We start from the raw sequence: 10,115 nt of genomic DNA on the forward strand, positions 1-10,115 counted from the left end.
CACAACTGTTTCCAATACTTCTCTTCCCATTTTCTCTTGCCCTCAATTAAACCAGATCTTAACTTCCACTACTCTACTCAAATGTCTTGCTAAGCTCACCAACAATCTCCACATTGCCAAATTCAATGGCCATTTTCCATTCTCTTCTAGCTTGTACTGTAGCATGCATTTGAAAGAGTTAATCTCTCTATCCACTCTGAGACTTTCTTGACATACAGAACACCCCACTCTCTTGGTTTTCTTCCTACTTCACTGGCTGCTCCTTCTACATCTCCTTTGCTAATGCCCCTCCCCACTCAAACTCTTTGCAAGGGAAAGCCCCAGGACTCAGCTCTTCCCTTCACCTCTCTGTATACATTCAGTCCTTTGATGACCTTTTGTAGACTCAATGCTTTAACACTGCCTTTATGCTGACAGGATCCAAATAAGCATCTCTCAACAAGATTTCTCCCCTGCCTAAATCCAAGTGTCACTTTGACAGCTCTATGCAAATGTTAATAGGCCTTTCAAATTTTATAAGTCCCAAACCAAATCCCTGATATCTACACCTTAGAAAAATAAATAACAGAACAACAATAACAACAGCAACAAAAACTCTGTTTCTCCCAAATCTTTCCCATCTGGGTTTCTCAATTAATAGTCATAACATCCTACCATTAGTTTAGGATAAACTCTCGTAATTTTCTTCAACTCCTAGGTTATTCTCACACTCATATGCTCTCAGCAAACTCCCTATCTTCAAAATACAAAGTACGCAGACTCTGACCACTTCTCTTCGTCTTCCCTACTACCATCCTGGTCTGAGCCACTAATATGTCTCATTGATGATTCTAATAACCTCGTAACTTTCCTCTCTGCCTTTAACCTTGATCTCTTACAGTCTACTATCAACACAAGAGCCAGAGAGATCCTGTTAAAAGCCAAGTCAGAGACTGCCATTTCTCTGCTCAAAATTTCCAATGGCTTCCAATCTCACGCAGAGTGAAGTGCCTACAGAATTCTAGAGTATCTACCCTCTGAATTCCTCTCTGACCATCTTTCCTACTATTCTGTATTTTCCTTGAACCCACTAGGCACATTGCTGACTCAGGGTATCAGTACTTCCTGTTCCTTCTGCCTTGAATTTTCTCTCCCCAGAAATCAACAAGGAGTGCTTCCTTACCTCTAAATTTTTGCTTCAATAATGGGGCTCTCTATGACCATCCTATTTGAAAATGAAACGCTTTTCTTATTTTTTTCCCCATAGTATTTGTGTAGCATACTATACTTTACATTTCGGAGGGGGTTGTGTTGAATGTCCCCCCTTTCCTCCATTAGAATTAAGCTCATCCAGATTAGAGATTGTCTGTTTTATTTGTTTGTTTTTTTAATTACTGTATTTCCAGTGCCTAGAACAGTGCCTGGCTTAGAGCAGATACCAATAAATAACTGTTCAAATAAATAAAACACATGAAAAATTGTATAATCTGACCTTGCCCAGAAGCCTTGTAAATGTACATTTTCTTGTGTATATCATTGCTGTGAAAAAATTAGGGTTCCATTTGTAAGGAAAACAGGTTGCAATGAATATTGTGTATGTAGCCAACAGTTTTTCACACAAAGTCTTCTAAGATAACCCAAGCCAATATTATTTAGTCTCCTCTACTCTCACTTACACAACAGGACTATTTAGATGCATCAGGCAACTAGCCCTTTTTCAAGCACAAGTGATTATATTTTTCTGAACTTTTGCTCAAGTTCTTTTCTTTCCTGAAATTCACTCTCTATATGTCGATTTCGAGAAATCTTTGAACTTGCATGACATTCTCTACTTCCGCTTCTGAAGTATTCATATTCAAATCTGAAGACACAGTTCAAGTTCGCTTGTCCTCTTCTGGAAAGCCTGTCCATTCTCTATTTGGGCATTGATGAAACTCCCTTTTGCACGCTTCTATTACCGCATCCACAGTGCTATATCTGTTATTTCTGACTTCTTAACTGACAAATTAGTAAGTTCCATATATACAGGAACTTCTCTCTTATTAATTTCTTAATTTTTATTATACTATAAGTTGTTCTATATGTACCCTCATTTTTTCCCTAAATAAGTGAATGAATGTGAATTTTGAAAGAGTAAATTTTTAAAAAAATACTTCACTTAGGGTAATTCTATCTCTAACACAGAGTTTGAATATAGATTTTTCTCTTCAGGGTGATTTCAGGCTTTAAAGTCAGAGACTATTTTTTTTTTTTCACCTTTGCGCCATGTCAAAAATTTCACTTTTCCCTTCTTGGATCCTCTGCATGTTTCCCTTGTTCTTCCCCCTTTGTTTTCATTATCACACTCACCTCCACTTCTACACTGCTTAAATCTTCGACTCATAGGCAAGAACTTGAAAAGAATCTGATTCACTAGACTAAGCTAGACTGGACTATGTAGAGTTTTAAAAAGAACACTGAGTTAATTGGGGATGAAACTCATTGTCCCAATACCATTCAACTAGTACAGTGCCTGGTACATAGTAATAGCTAGTAAGTATTTGTTGCATGAATGACACAATGAATGATTAAATGAAATTAATATAAAACAAGAAACACAGCTAAGTACCTCGGGAAATACAGGATATGGTAACAGTGGCATTTCAAGACAACAGTCATTGAATGATGTTAGGGCAACTGAGGAAGAATGTTAAAAAGAAATATTGAAGCCAACCTCATAATATTTCAAATTTCATTTAACCCATGCATGGATTTAAAAATTAAGGTAAACAACAAAATCTTGAAATTAGGAGGAAAAAAATAGGTGGATTTATATTGTTTTGATACATTCTAGAAGAGGAGAAAGAATAAACAAAAAATTAAGTATTTTTATTAGACAGTGGTAAGTACTGCAAAGAAAAATGAAAGAAGGAAAGGAAATTGGAATTACTGGATTATCCTTGGAAGAATAATTTTAAAAAATGTTTAAAAATGGCTATCTATATGGTATGGGTGGTTTCTCTTTCATACCTTTATACATTACCAATTTTTATAATGCATTATTAATACAAGAAATTGTTTCATTTCCTTTTTTTATAAGGAAAAATACAGATATAGAATATAAAAGCAAATAAAATTTAAAAATTTCAGGGTCACAGTTTTCTAGGGTTGATGTTATCCTAAAACAAGATAATTTTCTGAGAATGGGAGGAGTTTCACTGACCTGAAGAAAGTTAAGGAAAGAAATCAAGGCAACAGATTAGTGTGAAAGAGTGGCAGAAGAGCAGATCTTCCCAAACCATCGATTTTGTCATGTTATTTTCTAACTGAAATTACTAGCTTCAGTACTTTTAGTTTCTATTCATTACAATAGTTCCACACTATCATGGTGCTAAGTAGCGGCTTTTAATCTTACAAATATTTCAGCTTCATTTTGCTATCGCTTACTTGAACCTAGAAACAAGCACCACCTTTGAAGCTGAACATCCAATGTAGTGATTTGCTTATAAATGTTTAGTAACTGGTCCTGTGTCGGTGCTTACTGGAAGAGGGAGAGCCCTAATTTGTACCACTTTCCTACTTCTACAGTGTAAATACTCTCATCATAGTTGATTTCCCAAAGGTGGGAAGAGATGAGCATAATAGGCTCCCAGCAACCTGTTCAAACCAGTTCTAACGAACATTAAGCCAAGTCTTCCGTCATCCAGCCACTTCACACGTTTAACTTCCTCTTCTGCTATTCCACGTAGGAACTCTCTGCTGAAGCTAAATCAGAACATCTATAACATGCTGACCTTGTTCCCTGTGTCCATGCTGCTCCCCTCACTGGGATCACAGGACAACCAGCTCTCTATCTAGATACTCCCCACAGTTCCATATGTTACCAATAGTTCTACGCTGTATTCAGATTCACATGATAAAGTTTTCTTTGCTCCCCTATTTCTCAGTGATGTTTCCTTCTTCAGAACTCCTCCGATTCATATTTCTTAAGCACTTTTGAGTTAGGCACTAAGATCAGAGTCCACATATAGCACACCAAACATCTATAGACCATGCCCTTATAAAGTATACTTTTGAGACATTAACCAAGTCCTCACAGCAATGAATATGAGAAACTGACCCATTGAGTGTTAAGAGAACACTACATAACAGATGACTTGATTTCTTCAGAGGGATCTTATGTTCTGCCACTGTGTGATATGTATCTTATTTCTGAAAGTGTATTGTGTTCCTCACGTTCAAGGTATATGTCTATTACATCTGGCCAGAGCAGTAATTTGGGCTGAAGCAGAGAAGACGGGGTAGAACTGCCCATGGAGCTGACAGCCAGGAAGCAGTTAATCAAGCTTGAAGAACACTGACAGCAGCTCACCTAAGATCAGATTAAGAAGGCTCTCCACCTCTCGTATAACCAGCTTTCCAAATTCAAAAGTCTAAGGTAGGGCTTCCCTAGTGGCGCAGTGGTTAAGAATACACCTGCCAATGCAGGAGACATGGGTTTGCCCTGGTCCGGGAAGATTCCACATGCCGCAGAGCAACTAAACCCGTGCGCCGCAACTACTGAGCCCGCATGCCATAACTACTGAGGCCCGCGCACCTAGAGCTCGTGCTCTGCAACAAGAGGAGCCACCACAATGAGAAGCCCGAGCACCACAATGAAGAGTAGCCTGCGCTCGCCGCGACTAGAAAAAAGCCCATGCTCAGCGACGAAGACCCAATGCAGCCAAAAAGTAATTAATTAATTTTTTTTTTAAAAAGTCTAAAGTGATGACTTTCATTTCTTTTCACAAAGTCAGCATCCTCGAAAAACTGGATATTAACAAACTTACATCATTCCATTAATGATAATAAATCAAAAGGATTAGGGGCAATAGTAGGGTTTTAAACAATCAATAGGTGACTTCATATTGTAGGCATCCTCCTCACAAAGATCTACTGATTGGCTAAGGCAAGCCTTCCAACCTCCCCAGCACTCACAGTCTCACTTTTAATATCTTGTATGGCTTTGTTTAGAAGAACATAAAGGTTGAAGTATTTGGAAAAAAACACAGATGGATCTAATTATCCATTATAGGTAGAAAAATCCTGATAGCTTACAAAAGAGAGAAAAAGAAATCAGTTTGAAATTATTAAGCTTCCCTTCTTCCTCCATTTGCACAGAAACACATGATATTAAAGTTTAGCTGATAGGTAATATTTTCCACCTATGTTGGATAGAAATATGAATATTATAGATGAAATAACAGCACAAATAACTAAGACTTATTCTTAAAGACCAATCATATTAGATTAAACATAATCTAAGAATTATGTTCTTTATGGATGTCCTTTTAAATGGATGTTGGGAGAATGTGAGATGTTAAGGAACATAAATAGCTCAATATAAGACATTCAGGTAATTCTGACAAACTCACCACTTTACCCTTGATCACTTCAAAACAACTACTTTGAGAACCACTGGTATACAGCCACAAACGTTCAAACCAAGCCTTGGATACATTTGCCAGTATCATACTTCTTCCATTTTAGTATCAGAAAAACTGTTCAAACTACCACAATTATAAAAAATAATTGTATCCAGCAGTAAATTAGCTTTATTTTATAATTTCTCTTCCCTGAAAGAAAAGTTATCTCCACTACAAAAAAATGTACTTCCAATATAAAGTATATAAAATTTTAATATCTTTGTAATGAAACAAATCCTTCTAGCTTCTTTAATTTCCCTAATCTCAAAGAACTAAATTAAACCTGAAGACCATCATTATTTTAATACCAAATCAAACTTTTATTTATAAAAACAAATGCTTAACATAAGTAGCACTCTCAGATGACCATACTCTTTTGACACATGATAAATCTTTTAGAGTGCCCCCTTTCTTTGCTTTTATTTGTACACAGAACAAATTATTAGATTCCTGATACCAACATTTCAGCAGCAACCATATTTTCCTTAATGACCTAATGCTTGGCTATGAAAATTTTAAACTTCTGACTTCTTTCAACATTTTCAGTGATAAACTAAAGTTAGAATAAGAAGTCCAAGTGGGCTTAACACAAAGTCTCTTGTCCCCTTGAGGAAATATCAAAAACTGTACATCCAACCAGCATAAATTCTGTTGTCAAGTCTGAGATGGTTTGACTTTCAAGAGTTTATCTTATTTACTTATTTTTCTTTTAGTTTATACCAGTGGTTCTCAAATTTTAGCATACATCAAAATTATGTGTAGAGCTTATTAAGACACAGAGGGCTGGGCCTCAACCCGAGTTTCTGATTGGGTACACCTTGATGTAGGACCCAGGCATTGGCTTTCTAATAAGTTTCCAGGTGATGGTGCTTCAGGTCAAGGACCACAGTTTGAAAGCCACGGACTTAGATAATCACAGAATTCTACTTTAGGGTAACCTTTGCCTTCAGCTAGCTGCAGTTGATCAAATGATTCTTAGGAAAAGTTCACAGCAATAATCAAAATTCCAATTTGAGAAGAAACTTTCATCCATTTTTCAGTCTTCTTTCAACAGTACTGCTGGGAGGATATTAAAAATATTCAGCCCAGTCATGAACACAAACACATCAAGGAACTTAATACCTCAATAAACGAGGAATCAGTGTGTGCACAACATATTGGTTAAAGGTTAACAGCCAGAGGACAGCTATTACCACCTTTCTGCAATAAAGAAATACAAGTACTAATAGCTTAAGGGACCTACCCAAGTCATTTAAAAATTTTCAAGTGGTGTTTAGAAGAGGACCTGATCAGCATTCCTAACTGCTTATTTGTTATAATCACAGGGTAATGCCGCCTGCTCTTGGATGACAACAAAATCTTCCTATTTCTTCATGTTGATACTTAAAAGACACTGTTTAAGAAAAATTCTATTTTTAAATTACAATGTAAAAGAGAAATTTACTTAACAGAAAATAAAAATATTTATAAATGTTGGTCATGCATATTATAAACAGATAATAAATGAAATTGTTGAGATAAAGCACTTGCCTGCGTGGGACCTACAAATACACGAGGACTTAAAATAAGCAAAAGAATGAGAACAAATTCATCTTTACAGGGTGTTAGCTAAGGAACTGCCCAAGACTACAAAGGCCTCACACCTCACTCCCAACCATGTCTCCAAGGAGCTTTTATGAAAGTCAGACCACCTCTCTGGACATAAGAATCCTCGTCTGTAAAAAGAAGAGTATTGGACTAGATGAGCGCTAAATTCATTCAAGCTCTAAAGTTTATAGTTCACATAGCAGTTTAGCAAAAATTTATTTGTTTTGCTTTTTATTTTTCTCTTTTAATTGAAGATTGCAATTAGTCTCAGATACAAAGCAAATTTTTAAAAATGTTTTACTCTGACCACATACCTTAAAAACAGAGATTCACTGCTGCAGTGAAATGACTGGTCCCAAATTGAATCTTGCATAAAACCAACAAACACGTACATCTGTTAAAGTTATTGCAAACTATACGAATGATAAAGAATAAATGTATAATAATTTTTAAAACCCTGCATGAGTTGTTTATTGCTGTTTGTTAACATTAATGGGCAAGTTTATTTTTTTGCCTAGTAAACCATCAAACGCTATTTTAAAATATGGCCTTGCTTTTCCTCTCTCTCTGTCTGTCTCTCTCCCACACACATGTGCTCTTTGTTTTCCTCCATTACGTCAACTTCAAAATAATTATGCAAAAATATTTAAACCGAAATTACAGTCAAGGTCTGATTGCAACTCCAGAAAAAAAACTCCAATTGCTAAATTTAGACATCTGGGTAAACTTCAATAAAAGATGCTCACCAGGAGTCAAACAGCTCAAGTGTTTACTAAGGATGTAATATCACCATTATATAAATACAGAGCATTGTCTCAAAACAATAATTTCAAATATGTTTCATGAAAACCATTAAATTGTCCCATCATCTAAATAGACACGTGAACATTTCATTTAACTTTTACTTTCAAAGTATCTTATCTATTTGTGCACTCTAAGGCCAGAAATAATCACTAATCTTCTCACATAAAAAGACTTTTCAAATCTAAAAATTAGTCACAGACCTTTTTATTATGAGATATTAAAATATGCAAAATAGATGACTTCAAAATAGTCACCAGCCTCCATTGTTTTGTACCATGTCGATGCCTGTTGGCCAACACGATTACACTACTGGAAATAATAAACCCAGCTAGAGAATTCAGCCTACCATTATTACTAGGGAAAAAATAAAACCATCTTACCCATAGTACTTCTTTTTTTTAAAAAATAAATTTATTTATTTATTTATTTTTGGCTTGTGTTGGGTCTTCGTTGCTGCACATGGGCTTTCTCTAGTTGCGGCGAGCGGTGCTCAGGCTTCTCATTGCAGTGGCTTCTCTTGTTGTGGCGCACCAGTTCTAGGCATGCAGGCTTCAGTAGTTGTGGCATGTGGGCTCAGTAGCTGTGGCCCACAGCCTCTAGAGCGCAGGGTCAGTAGTTGTGGCGCATGGGCTTAGTGGCTCCGCATGTAGGATCTTCCCGGACCAGGGCTCGAACCCATGTGCCCTGTGTTGGCAGGTGGATTCTTAACCACTGAGCCACCAGAGAAGTCCCTACCCATAGTACTTTTTTTTTTTTTTTTTTTGCCGTATGCGGGCCTCTCTGTGTTGTGGCCTCTCCCGTCGTGGAGCACAGGCTCCGGATGCGCAGGCTCAGCGGCCATGGCTCACGGGCCTAGCCGCTCCGCGGCACGTGGGATCTTTCCGGACCAGGGCACGAACACGTGTTCCCTGCATTGGCAGGTGGACTCTCAACCACCGCGCCACCAGGGAAGCCCCCATAGTACTTTTAAATCATGTTTTCTTTTAAAAAAAAAAAAGTAGTGAGAAAAAAAAATACAATCATAAAAGAAATGACCTCTGGAGGGACCAGTAGAAGCAAAGGGCCAAGTCCTTAGTCTCATATTCATGTAGAATTTGTACGCCATGACTTTTAGAGGTCAACAGAAGGTCTGAACAAGCAAGGAATAAGTATGTGTGAGGGGAATTGAGTTTAAGAACTGGGAATCATCAAGATGGACACAGAAATATAAGGCAGAAGTGAAAGGGAAAGAAGAAAAGGTGATATCTTCCAAAATATTCGTGATGTCCTAGATATTAAATTTGTATCACCAATTTCAGTATTAATGTAAATAAAAAGATGATAGTGGACACAAAGTGAATGATTATAATTATGATTTCATAGGAAGCTATTACTTGAAATAAGAGATATTAAAACCTCTATTTGATAAAGATTGCTTGTTCACTTTTCTTAGCTCTTCAGTTTATTTTAAAATAATGAAATGGAATTACAAGAGCCACTTACTGATCTCCTTCAGTTTGCCTATTCACTAATGAATTTTACATAAGAATAAAACCTTTTTACCAGACAAATCTTCTATCTAAAATATATCAATTATTAGAAATTCTATTTTTTTAAAGGTATGAGTTATTCCAAGTTTTCTGAAATGTTCTGATACTCAATCCCCACCCCCACATCCAGTGATTAGAGGCAAGATATCTACATGAAATACAGGATAGCACAACCACTTATGAAGACGACGAAATTATAATGCCCCTATCTCTATGCCCAGAAGTTTTAAAATATATGTTTGATTAAAATGCAACAGAAATTTGTTTGAAATAAACTTAATGGATTTAAATATGTCCTAATCTCTCTTGCAAATGGGGGAGAGTGGTGAATTAACATTAAAAAAATAAATGGTCTAGATTATCACAAACTGTGTTATCAAAGAAATATACCCATGAAGATATGCCAAAGATAGGCATCTATTAAACTTCTAATGGTTATCAGAATTCATTAACCAATTCAGCCAGGATTTATTAAAATCCCATATGCTAAATAATCAGGGTATTTCAAAATCTTACCCCACTAGACTATGGCCTTATTTCCTGTCACCCATCATTCTAGGAAGTGGAATAGAAGGTTTCTGACAAATTAAAATCTAAAACAAGTTTGGGATTCTTGTATAAAAATAATATTCCCATAAGTGAAAAAATAAAACCGTAAGTGTGTGTTTTGGAAATTGAGCTTTTAGAGGTAACTATACAAAGCTTATTCTAGAAGATAGCAGGTTTAGTAACTATGTCAGAGTTAAATTAACTTTAAAGTTTAAACATGTTC

Source organism: Monodon monoceros, unplaced genomic scaffold, assembly GCF_005190385.1.
Source record: "Monodon monoceros isolate NGI ecotype Baffin Bay Population unplaced genomic scaffold, NGI_Narwhal_1 Super_Scaffold_11, whole genome shotgun sequence".
NCBI classification, from domain to species: Eukaryota; Metazoa; Chordata; class Mammalia; order Artiodactyla; family Monodontidae; genus Monodon; species Monodon monoceros.